Source organism: Schistocerca piceifrons, chromosome 1, assembly GCF_021461385.2.
Source record: "Schistocerca piceifrons isolate TAMUIC-IGC-003096 chromosome 1, iqSchPice1.1, whole genome shotgun sequence".
Lineage (NCBI taxonomy): Eukaryota > Metazoa > Arthropoda > Insecta > Orthoptera > Acrididae > Schistocerca > Schistocerca piceifrons.
The window spans coordinates 212476005-212486780 of record NC_060138.1 but is presented as its reverse complement, the minus strand read 5'-3'; the positions used below and the strand labels follow the sequence as shown (position 1 = coordinate 212486780).

At 41.1% G+C, this 10776-nt stretch overlaps 1 pseudogene; it reads right to left on the bottom strand.

The window, feature by feature from the left end:
- Positions 1 to 9345: 9345 nt before the first annotated feature.
- On the bottom strand, positions 9346 to 9463 carry LOC124721832 (annotated as a pseudogene).
- Between the last annotated feature and the right edge of the window lie 1313 nt (positions 9464 to 10776).

Genomic DNA, 10776 nt, shown 5'->3' with positions numbered 1-10776 from the left:
GATCGCCGGCCGCTGTGGCCGAGTGGTTCTAGGCGCTTCAGTCTGGAACCGCGCGACCGCTACGGTCGCAGGTTCGACTCCTGCTTCGGACATGGATGTGTGTGATGTACTTAGGTTAGTTAGGTTTAAGTAGTTCTAAGTTCAAGGGGACTGATGACCTCAGATGTTAAGTCCCATAGTGCTCAGGGCCATCTGAGATGATGCGGTCGTAACCAAAGATTTCTTAAACCAAATCTTTCACCCGCAAGCGACATGTCGTGTCGCCCCATCTTGCATGAAAATAGTGGTGTGGACACAGTTGCGTTCTTGCAAAGCTGGAATCACATGTTGCACGAGAAGGTGCTTATAACGTGGAGATGTCTCTCTACGCTTAACAGGCCCTTGAGATGCCATCTTCTTGAAGAAAAACAAACTGAGAATGAAGGGGCTTGTGAAGCCACACCACACAGCCACATAAACTAAGTGCAGTGGGTGTTCCTGCACAACATGTGGCCGAGTAGAATTCTATATGCGATATTTCTGTGCATTCATGGTACCATGCAGAGTAGAATGTGCCTTGTCCGTCCGAAGAATATTCCCCGGCCACATGTCATCCATTTCCATGCGTGCCAAAATAAAAAAAAAGGAAGGGCAAAGTCACGGCGTTGAAGCGTATCTTGGGTTTCATTTGGTGCACATTCCGAATCTCATAGGGATACCAATGTAAAATGAGTCGTAAAATCTTTTGAATTGTTGACAAGGGATGAGGCCAATCCCGTGAAAAAAATCGAACAGTGTCTGCAGAATTTGAGGCATGTGCTATGCGATCGGCAATAGCTACAGCAACTTCATCAACAATCGCCATGGGAATGGGACGCCTCCCTTTCCCTTCTTAACTACCTAATTCACCTGTTCCTTCAAATTTCTTGACCGTATTCTTTAGCCCATTTATTGGCATGGGGCCCCTTCGCAGCTGTTTTTGTCAACACAGCGCTGCTATTGCTACCGTTCTGATAAAAGAACTTTACCAGCATTGCACGGTCTTTCATCTCAAAAGCCATTGCTTTTCGTACGGAAAACTTCAACCTCCTTAACCATTTACACCAACAGTCACTTTACAAAAGAAATCAACACGTGTCGCCATGCGACAATTCGGTGACAACTTGCGATCTTTCTGAACGACAAGTTTGTAACTACCTATTAATGTTATAATTATGTACAACATGACAGTGTCCATGTTTTTCTCAACCCAACAGATGATGCAGAGAGTTTGTCCAGCTAAATTAAAAAGATCAGCCCGCATAAATGTCTACTGAAAGGTCGCATGTTGAGTCAATGGTTGCTTCAGGGTAGTTATAGGAAACGTGTCTGTCGTCGAAAGTTACATGGAAGATTTATGTGCACAAATCAATTAAAATAGTTGTAAGTGCAAGCTAGTTGATGTCATTTCTAAATTTTGTTGCACTTGTAGTTGTTATCATCACCATCATAATCACCGTCTTCTTCGTCTGATAATTTGAGTTCGTCAATGAAGCCGCTATACGTCGCTGTTATCAAATCTTTCATATTTTTAATAGTATCTCGTAACGTCTTATAGATCAAGGTCTTACATTTACCGTCAAAGCGATGAACTGATTCAACTGCTACACTATAAAGGTGTTACCTGTAAATATGATCAGTACACATACGTAGCGTCCGATACAGCGTTCTTATCCTCTTATTCCGTTATTTTTTCAAGTACAGCCAACCTACTTTTCTTCGGTGTCGAGGGTATTTTATTAGTTTTTCGTTAGCTAGTGTTTATTTTATTCCCTTTCTTAACTTCTCCTCTATCTGACAGGATACACGTCCCACAGCCACGAGTTAAAATACTTTACTAAAATGTTGAAGGAACATAAAAGTCTTTGCCGATTAGGGAAAACAGACAAGTAGCCGTGGTGGAACATGCTCTTCAGTCGGGCGATCACGTAGTGAAATTTTCGGAAACTGAAGTTTTGTGTACTATGATGAACTATTATCCATGGCTATGTAGAGAAGCCATCGAAATATATAAACATGGTGATAATTTTAACAGAAAAGAAGAAGCTATTAAACTCAGCGGTATATGGACAGTGGCGCTACAGAATCGATGAGAAGTTTTTATCTTTGACGTGCTATGATCGATAGTTATATTTTATCCTTCACAAGGTGCATTTATTTCTGCTATCACGTTAAATCCAGACCACGCCAACTTTCCACGGTATTTAGGCCGTTCTTCGACGTCCGACTCGTCAGTCGGCAAGACTCAGCACAACCAGGAGCACCTCCGAAGATGTCCAACGTAGCTTTGGACGAAACGTCGGGGATAGAAGAGTTCCATGGGCCACGGCCATACAACCCGGAGGAATTCTCGGCAACTTTTCTAAAAGCCTATAATGTTTTTCAGTTCGATAGTTCTAGAGATATGGCAGATATTATTTACCTAACTTGATACAATACTTTTCCACAAGAGTGCTTGAATATTCACAACTGTCATTGAGTATTAAAGCACACCTTTATGCATACAATCACAGACGTTTATCTTGAAGTACAGTGTTCAACATTTACAAAAGTACATTTCCATCGGTTACCTGAATAGTTCATTAGACCTACTCGATGGTGTTGACTGCTTCAGCTGATATCACGGACTTGGGCCGAGAATTTCCATGCTCCGTGCAAGGGCGCTGTGGTTTTGAGAGAGAGGGAGTGAGAGAGCATGTCTTCTTCAGCCTCTGCTATTCGTCGTTGCAGATTGCAGCTAGACACCGCTAGTGTCTGTGGTATTGTGATATCAATGTGCGTTGCCGACTTCGGTGTGGCGCTGTGATCTTTGGATGATACTGTACCACAGTAGATACATGTATTCACGTTAGCAAAAAACTGTGATAGTTACATGTGTATACGGAGAGATACAGACGTCGAAAATCACACCCAATTGCATCGAACGCTTTGCTCAATGCGTTCTGCAGTACAGACGGATGCATCTTTAGCATAAGGAAACAGATTTATCCAGGCGACTGGAAAAAAATTGAAACTTGTTTGTAGGATACTAAAGAATAAACTTAAGCCCATTCCAAACAAACCTATCAAACACATCTAAAGACTATTCTGAAATCTCGAAATATGTTGAACTTCGCTTTTCTTGTAAAATCTTGGAAGCATGATTTTGTACACTGAGATTTAGTTTGCGACAGACTTTATTAGAAACACTATGCCTTACATTTAAGAGATGCCTTGGTTCGTCCTGAATTTTACTCAGAGACTAAACAACCCATAATTAAAAAGTGTCTTCTGTTAGCTGTCAAACAGTCGGACTGTGAAAGACAATCTGTAATATTCCACCTCGCCGTTTTAGTCAAGTGTTTATTTTATTGCATATCCCACGACGGGACAATATCGGCCTTGATCAGAATTTTGGCATAATGTCGATATACAGCACTTTTCCTTAATCAAAGAAGCAGATGGGCCTATTCCATTCAGGGAGGTGTGTCCATGCTTCTGCCAGGTGCCATCAAAGCATGCAAGAATATTTGTTGGTTCATATTCAGTGCTTTCAGATACAACTTCTTCAGCAAGTCTTTTCATTGAAGACTAACAAATATATCCTGCAAAAGACCTAATAATCCAATTTCCCGAAATGAATCTCGTTGGTGGATGAGAAATATCCAACATTGCAAACAATTTACAGGGTGAGCACAAAGTCTTGCCCTGATTATAACAATTTATTACAGAATAACCGTTTGACATAAAAATTTACATTTGATGCCGTTACATAGGTTAGTGTTACTAGTTTTTTTAAAGACCACTTACGTTAGTAAACCTCAACATGTGCTCCCTTGGTAGCTCGGAGAATGTCGAGGCGGTATTCCAGTTCCCGCCAGGTGTTTCGTAACATGTGTCCTAGCATTCAGTTCGTCGACGTCAGTAACTGAAGTGACAAAGACTCTGTCCATGATATAGCCCCAGAAAAAAAAAGTCAAGGGGCGTAATGTCTGGAGAGCGGGGTGGCCAGGGTGTTGGACCGTTCCTTCCAATCCACCGATCCGGAAATGTTTCATCCAGGAAATCACGCACTATCAAAGACCAGTGAAGGGGGGGGGGGGGGGGGCGGAGGGGTGCTCCATCTTGTTGGAAAAGTATCCATGGTTGATATTCTTCGAACTGTGCGGCAACGAACTGTTGAAAAACGTCTACGTAAGGGTTAGTGGTAATCGATTTTTCAGCGAAGAAAAACGGTCCAAAAACCTTCTTATGCATGAGGCCGCATCAAACATTCACTTTTTCGCTGTCTCGCTATAACTGTACAGTAGCATGTGGAGACTCTGAATCCAATATACGGACATTATGCCTATTTACCATTCGACTCACATGAAAAGTGGATTCATCGGTAAAGCATATGCGATTTAAGTAATCTTTAGCGCCATCAATCGAATAACGATAGCATGATGCTTGATAGCTATCGACTGATGCGGGATACCTTGAGAATACAAGAATCTTTATATGAACAATAAATGCAAGTAAGTAAAAAAATGCACATCTCGTGTACAAAGACGCGAAAAGAGGCGCCGCATATTCATTACTGGCTGTTATAAAAATATTTATTACATTTATACTTTACATACATGAATTATATACTTGTAAATGAAACAAATCAAATTCCGCAGATAGGATCAAAAAATACAGAGATATTACACCCTAAAAGACAAATAATTTGACTCAGTTGTGTCTTCCCTTAAGTATGAAAGACTGCCCGAGTTAGTAAGAATTTACCTTACTGCTGGTGGAAAGACCATGAGGCCCAATAACTAAAAGAAAAACTCTCTGTGGAGAGTGTAGATACTGATGTGTACTAACACACAAACAGTCAGCGGACATAAGTGAAGACTGTTCTCCATGGCAGTCATCTCCAAATGTTGCTCTACTGTTAACATAACAAAAATATCTCAGTGTCTACTGCTGACTGTAAGAAGAGGTAATAGGCCATTTGATGAGATGTCCCCATTTTACATCCAGAAATACTTAGAATTAAATGCTGTGTGATTGGAAATCTGTGAAGAGGCTAAGCTACGCAACCCATTTAGCTGAAAGAACTTTGCCTCAAAAAGCCTAGTACCCGCCTTGAAAATAACATGCTACGGCTACGCAACCCATTTAGCTGAAAGAACTTTGCCTCAAAAAGCCTAGTACCCGCCTTGAAAATAACATGCTACGCAAGTATCCCATAGTGGTAGAACCATATACTGCCTTCAATTTTAGCAGATATGTTATTAAATTAGTTGGTGCCCATACGAACATCAGAACCCAAAAAGGTGTAGGGAAGAGGAGTATCAGGAGCACACAACATCACGTAACGAGTTATTGAAGATTCGGGAAAACAGCTGTCTTCATTTTTACCTTTGCATTTCAGTGTTGCCTGGATACATTAAACCAGGTTTTATCCGGCGCAAGGTACGTCCTTATATCCAGAATTCCATGCATTGTCACAACCAGCGTCAGTTTGAACGCATCACAATTGCATTTTGAGCTAAAGCAACGTATGGAAAACGTGAATCGACTGCACGTGAGCCACCACCATGCACTTTTCCTCCATTTTGTGTATTGTGCTCTGGTGACTACTCCTGTGTGAAACATGGAACTGTCCTTTGTTTATGACTGAGGGGAAAAAAATCAAGAACTGATCGCCACTAAACAATATACTCACGAGAACATCTTGGCACTTTGAGGGGGAGAATAATAATTTCTCTCCTGAAACATGATCAGGATCTTGCCTGCCCAAACATTTACCAGAGGACACACCTCGCCAGCTGCATAGGGAGCACTGTGAGCAGATGATCAACCGCCGCCTCTTATGGGTTCTCCAATCAGAAAAACACTCGAGTCACTTCCAGCATGGATTAAAACAGCACCACTCCACCCTTGACAATCATGTATTGTACTGCTGGAAGCACGCATAAAAGAGTTTTTTCTACATCAAAATCTTTAAGGTTTCTTTTCGTATTTTTATTTTTTATTTATTTTTTATCTGGAAGATGAGTACTACGTCAGTTGAAAATAAAAAAAATCCTTCCCTCCTTCTTTTACTGACGGAGGCGTCCAAAGGCTTATATTGTCCTTCCTTGGGAAGCGCTTTTTTCTTCATACTGTCGGCGGTGGCTTATTAGTTCCTTTTGTTCAGGTGATTGGAAACCTCCAAAGCAGCATTTTAAGTATAGCCGTATTTGCAAAAACCATGAACAGAATTTCTCCTGTTGTAAAGAGTATTGGTAAATGTTCACTGTTCATGCACGATTTTACGGTCTTCTGTTCTCTGTCCATCCTTACAACCATAGCCACCCAGCTACAACTGACCATAAAAAAATTGGAATAATGGGGAGAAACGATTAGCTTTCACATGAAACTTCGTTTGTCAACTTTACCTCAAACTGTGGGACATTGTTTTAAACTTAAATCAATCTGTATGATTTTTAGACCGAATCCTCGACAAGAAATCAACTGGTTACCACTTATGAAGAACAAAAATTATTTAACATTTCGGAAAGAACTGGAAGCGAGGTGTAGCAAAGCTAATGCAGTGAGCGCTCAGCTACGATCTACTCTCTTCTGCAAGAAGGAAGTCAGTACCATGACTAAGTTATCTGTGCACCGTTCAATCTTTCGACCAACTTTGTTGTATGGGAGCGAAAGCTGGGTGGATTCAGGTTACCTTATCAACAAGGTTGAGGTTACGGATATGAAAGTAGCTAGGATGATTGCTGGTACTAGTAGATGGGAACAATGGCAGGAGGGTGTCCACAATGAGGAAATCAAAGAAAAACTGGGAATGAACTCTATAGATGTAGCAGTCAGGGCGAACAGGCTTAGATGGTGGGGTCATGTTACACGCGTGGGAGAAGCAAGGTTACCCAAGAGACTCATGGGTTCAGCAGTAGAAGGTAGGAGGAGTCGGGGCAGACCAAGGAGAAGGTACCTAGCTTCGGTTAAGAATGATTTTGAAGTAATAGGTTTAACATCAGAAGAGGCACCAATGTTAGCACTGAATGGGGGATCGTGGAGGAATTTTATAAGGGGGCTATGCTCCAGACTGAACGCTGAAAGGCATAATCAGTCTTAAATGATGATGATGATGATATACGATATCTGATCAAAAGTATCCGGACACATTAATACGGGGTGCGCCCACCATTCGCCTTTATGACTGCCTGAACTCTGTTGGGGACACTTTCAGTGAAGTATTCGAGTGTCTCTGCCCAGTCTTCCTCAAGAGCCGAAAGAAGAGAAGATAATGACGTTGGACACAGGGGTGTGGAAGGAAACTGATCTAATTCATCCCAGAGGTGTTGCATTGGGTTTCTGGTTGGGACTCTGGATCGGCCAGTCCATTTCAGAAATGATGATGTTCACAAACCTTTTCCAGACAGATGCAGCTTTGACAGGCCGCATTGTCAAGATGATACAAACAGTCGTAGTCTTCGAACTTTATCTCTACTGTACACATGCTGTAAAACGTGTTCATAGCCTTTTACATGTAGCGTTCTCCTAAGTGCAATAAGGGGACCACACATTAACCACGAAACCCCCCCCCCCCCCCCATACCATAAGACAAACTTCTCTGTACTTCACTGTTAGCACTATACATAATGCCAGGAAACAACATCTAAGTATTCACCGAACCCAAATCATTCCATCAGATTGCCGGAGCGTATAGTATGATTCATCACACTAGTATAGCAAGATATGATCGGGCTTAATTTTACCTTTGAATTAGGGTTGCCTACATGCAGGGACTTGACAATGGTCTAGCCCCTTCACCTCTTCTCCCCACTCCTCTGGCTCTCCAGGCGATCACAGTGTGGTATTAAATGAAATGACAAGTGGAAAATCCAAGTTCAATTGTACAAATCCTCTACAACCATTCACAGTGTACTATTAAAATGACCAGTAAAAATGACAAGTTCATGTAAAATGGCAAAGATGCTACATAAATACACACACACGCGCACACACACACACACACACACACAGTATCTGAACGATAAAAAAATGTCACGCACTTTAAAAAAAAATATCTCAAGTGTGTATAATGACGAAAACGTTGTCATCTACATTTTCATGACTGACTTTAAAAAAATCGTTTATGGATTGACTCACCAGTCGCAAAGGTAAATTTCACTGAAAGCTGTATATAATTCGCTATGGAATATTATGAGTAAAACGTATTCTGAATGAATATTTACGAACCAGTGTTTTATCATATAGTGTAATTAATGAATTAGTAATGAGTAGTTACAAGAAATGGATTTTACTTTAAATACTGTCCTGCAATTTCAAAAATACGAAATAAAATCGACTACTTGTTTAAGCTCCTATTGCTTGTCTTCGTCAATACATGGTTACACTAGTAAAACATTCTATGTTCGATCTGAGAACTATGCGTAGTTCAAGGCACAACAGAGCCTGAAATTAATTATTTTTCTCATCTACGATGCTAGTCTAGTATCACAACGTTCTTTCCAAATCTAAAACGTATGCAAAAATACGACAGCAACCCTAAATAGTGCAATGTTTATATAAAGTATTTCAGTGTTACTTTCCATATACATATAAACTTGTTAACTCAGTGCCTAAAATATGACAGAGCCTGAAATTAATTATTTTTCTCATCTACGATGCTAGTCTAGTATCACAACGTTCTTTCCAAATCTAAAACGTATGCAAAAATACGACGGCAACCCTAAATAGTGCAATGTTTATATAAAGTATTTCAGTGTTAGTTTCCATATACATATAAACTTGTTAACTCAGTGTCTAAAATATGACTATCACAATAAAGTAAGTACTCCAATGCTATTTCCATGCCTAAACAGTAACGAACAACATGATAAGACTAACAGCTGACATTAGAAGCTAGACCTAAAGATCGATGTTGTAAAATAATATGACCACACTTTTTACTACAGAAAATACAAGTTAACTAGAATGCTGCGATAAGCAGGCAAGCACACAAACAAATATGTGGTCTGATTTATTGGAAGAATGTAATTAATTAGATGTATTCATGACGTAAGTCACAATACAACTTCAGATTAAATATTCCCACATGTAAATTGTTCTCAAGCACCATTTTAGGACGGACAAAGATAATAAAAAGCACTCCGTCGTCAGGCCACGAGTGGCCTACCGGGACTATCCGACCGCCGTGTCATCCTCAGTCGAGGATGCGGATAGGAGGGGCGTGGGGTCAGCACACCGCTCTCCCGGTCGTTATGATGGTATTCTTGACCGAAGCCGCTACTATTCGGTCGAGTAGCACCTCAGTTGGCATCACGAGGCTGAGAGCACCCCGAAAAATGGCAACAGCGCATGGCGGCCTGGATGGTCACCCATCCAAGTGCCGACCACGCCCGACAGCGTTTAACTTCGGTGATCTCACGGGAACCGGTGTAGCCACAGCGGCAAGGCCGTTGCCATGGACAAACATAATGCATCATGTTATACACTAGCAAAATGGAATTGATGATATTTATTGACAATTATTCCTTTTATTACAAATGGCTCAGACCTACTAGGTACAATAGCAACTTTCAACAAAGGTTGCATTATTCACCATCGGTTCTCTCGTGCCAAGGCTCTCTAAAAGTTTGCGGATTATATTTTTTATAATCAGTAATTAAGTGACGCCAACATCTAATAAAATATCGACTGAGAAATCACATTCTCGCACGCACAACTTCGGCAAAAGAGAACGAACTGAGCAAATACTATATTAGGAAGGAATGAAGGAAGGAAGGAAGGAAAGAGTTGTTTCGTTGGTTTTGTTGTGATGTAGCACTTAAACTGCATTTTTATGGTAATACACAACAAGAACTTCTTTTCTGTTTAGACACATATCACAACCAAGAACGATGACTGAGTAAAACATTTCCAAAGAATATGGTAGAACAAAACAGATCTGATATCTCGAAAGTAAGCTCTTTGAAGAAATCATTTATCATTTTACGGTACAACACACACACAGGCTGCTTACTTTAATACGCAAATTTAATTACTGATCTTTGTAAAAATTTGAGTAAAATAAAACTGCCCTATTTTTAGAAATGTGTAAGATTTCGCACACCAGATAGTATCTTTCTATATTACTTACTTCTTCAAACCACCGTTTCCAGTCATTCACTGTCAACTGGTGCCGCTCTTTATGCCGCTTGACTGTTTATGAGGCGCTGCTCTACAACTGTACATTCTTTTTGACTCCTTTCGCACAGTCATTGTGCCAGCTGAACTGCTCGTAGAACGTTGGAACTCGCGAGTGATGCCTTCTGCTGATTTCATGCGGTTTTGCACAATCACTCTCTGCAACACTCAACTACTCCTGTCCATGAGAATACAAAGCCTGCGTGGTCTAGGTTTAACTGTGGTTATTACTGCGCATTTCCGCTTCACAATCATATCACCATCACTCAACTTGGGCTGCTTTAGAAGGATCCCTGATGGATTTGTTACTCAGGTTACAACAACAACTAGCCCCCATTCGAAGTCACTGAGCTTACCTGACCGATCCATTCGGGTTTACTGCCTCTCTACTGACAACACAATACTCCCCGTCTCTTTTTACACTAACGGGTCCGCCGCTCGTGATATGTACTGGTTAGTTTCCGATGTCCGGTTACTTTTGTTCCCAAGGCCACCATTTGACTGGCAGTTTTGTTTAGGCATCAGTACGGGCCTCCTGTGCTAAAATGCTAGACGGTGTCCACGGTGAAGGCATCCGGCTGTCAATGGGCG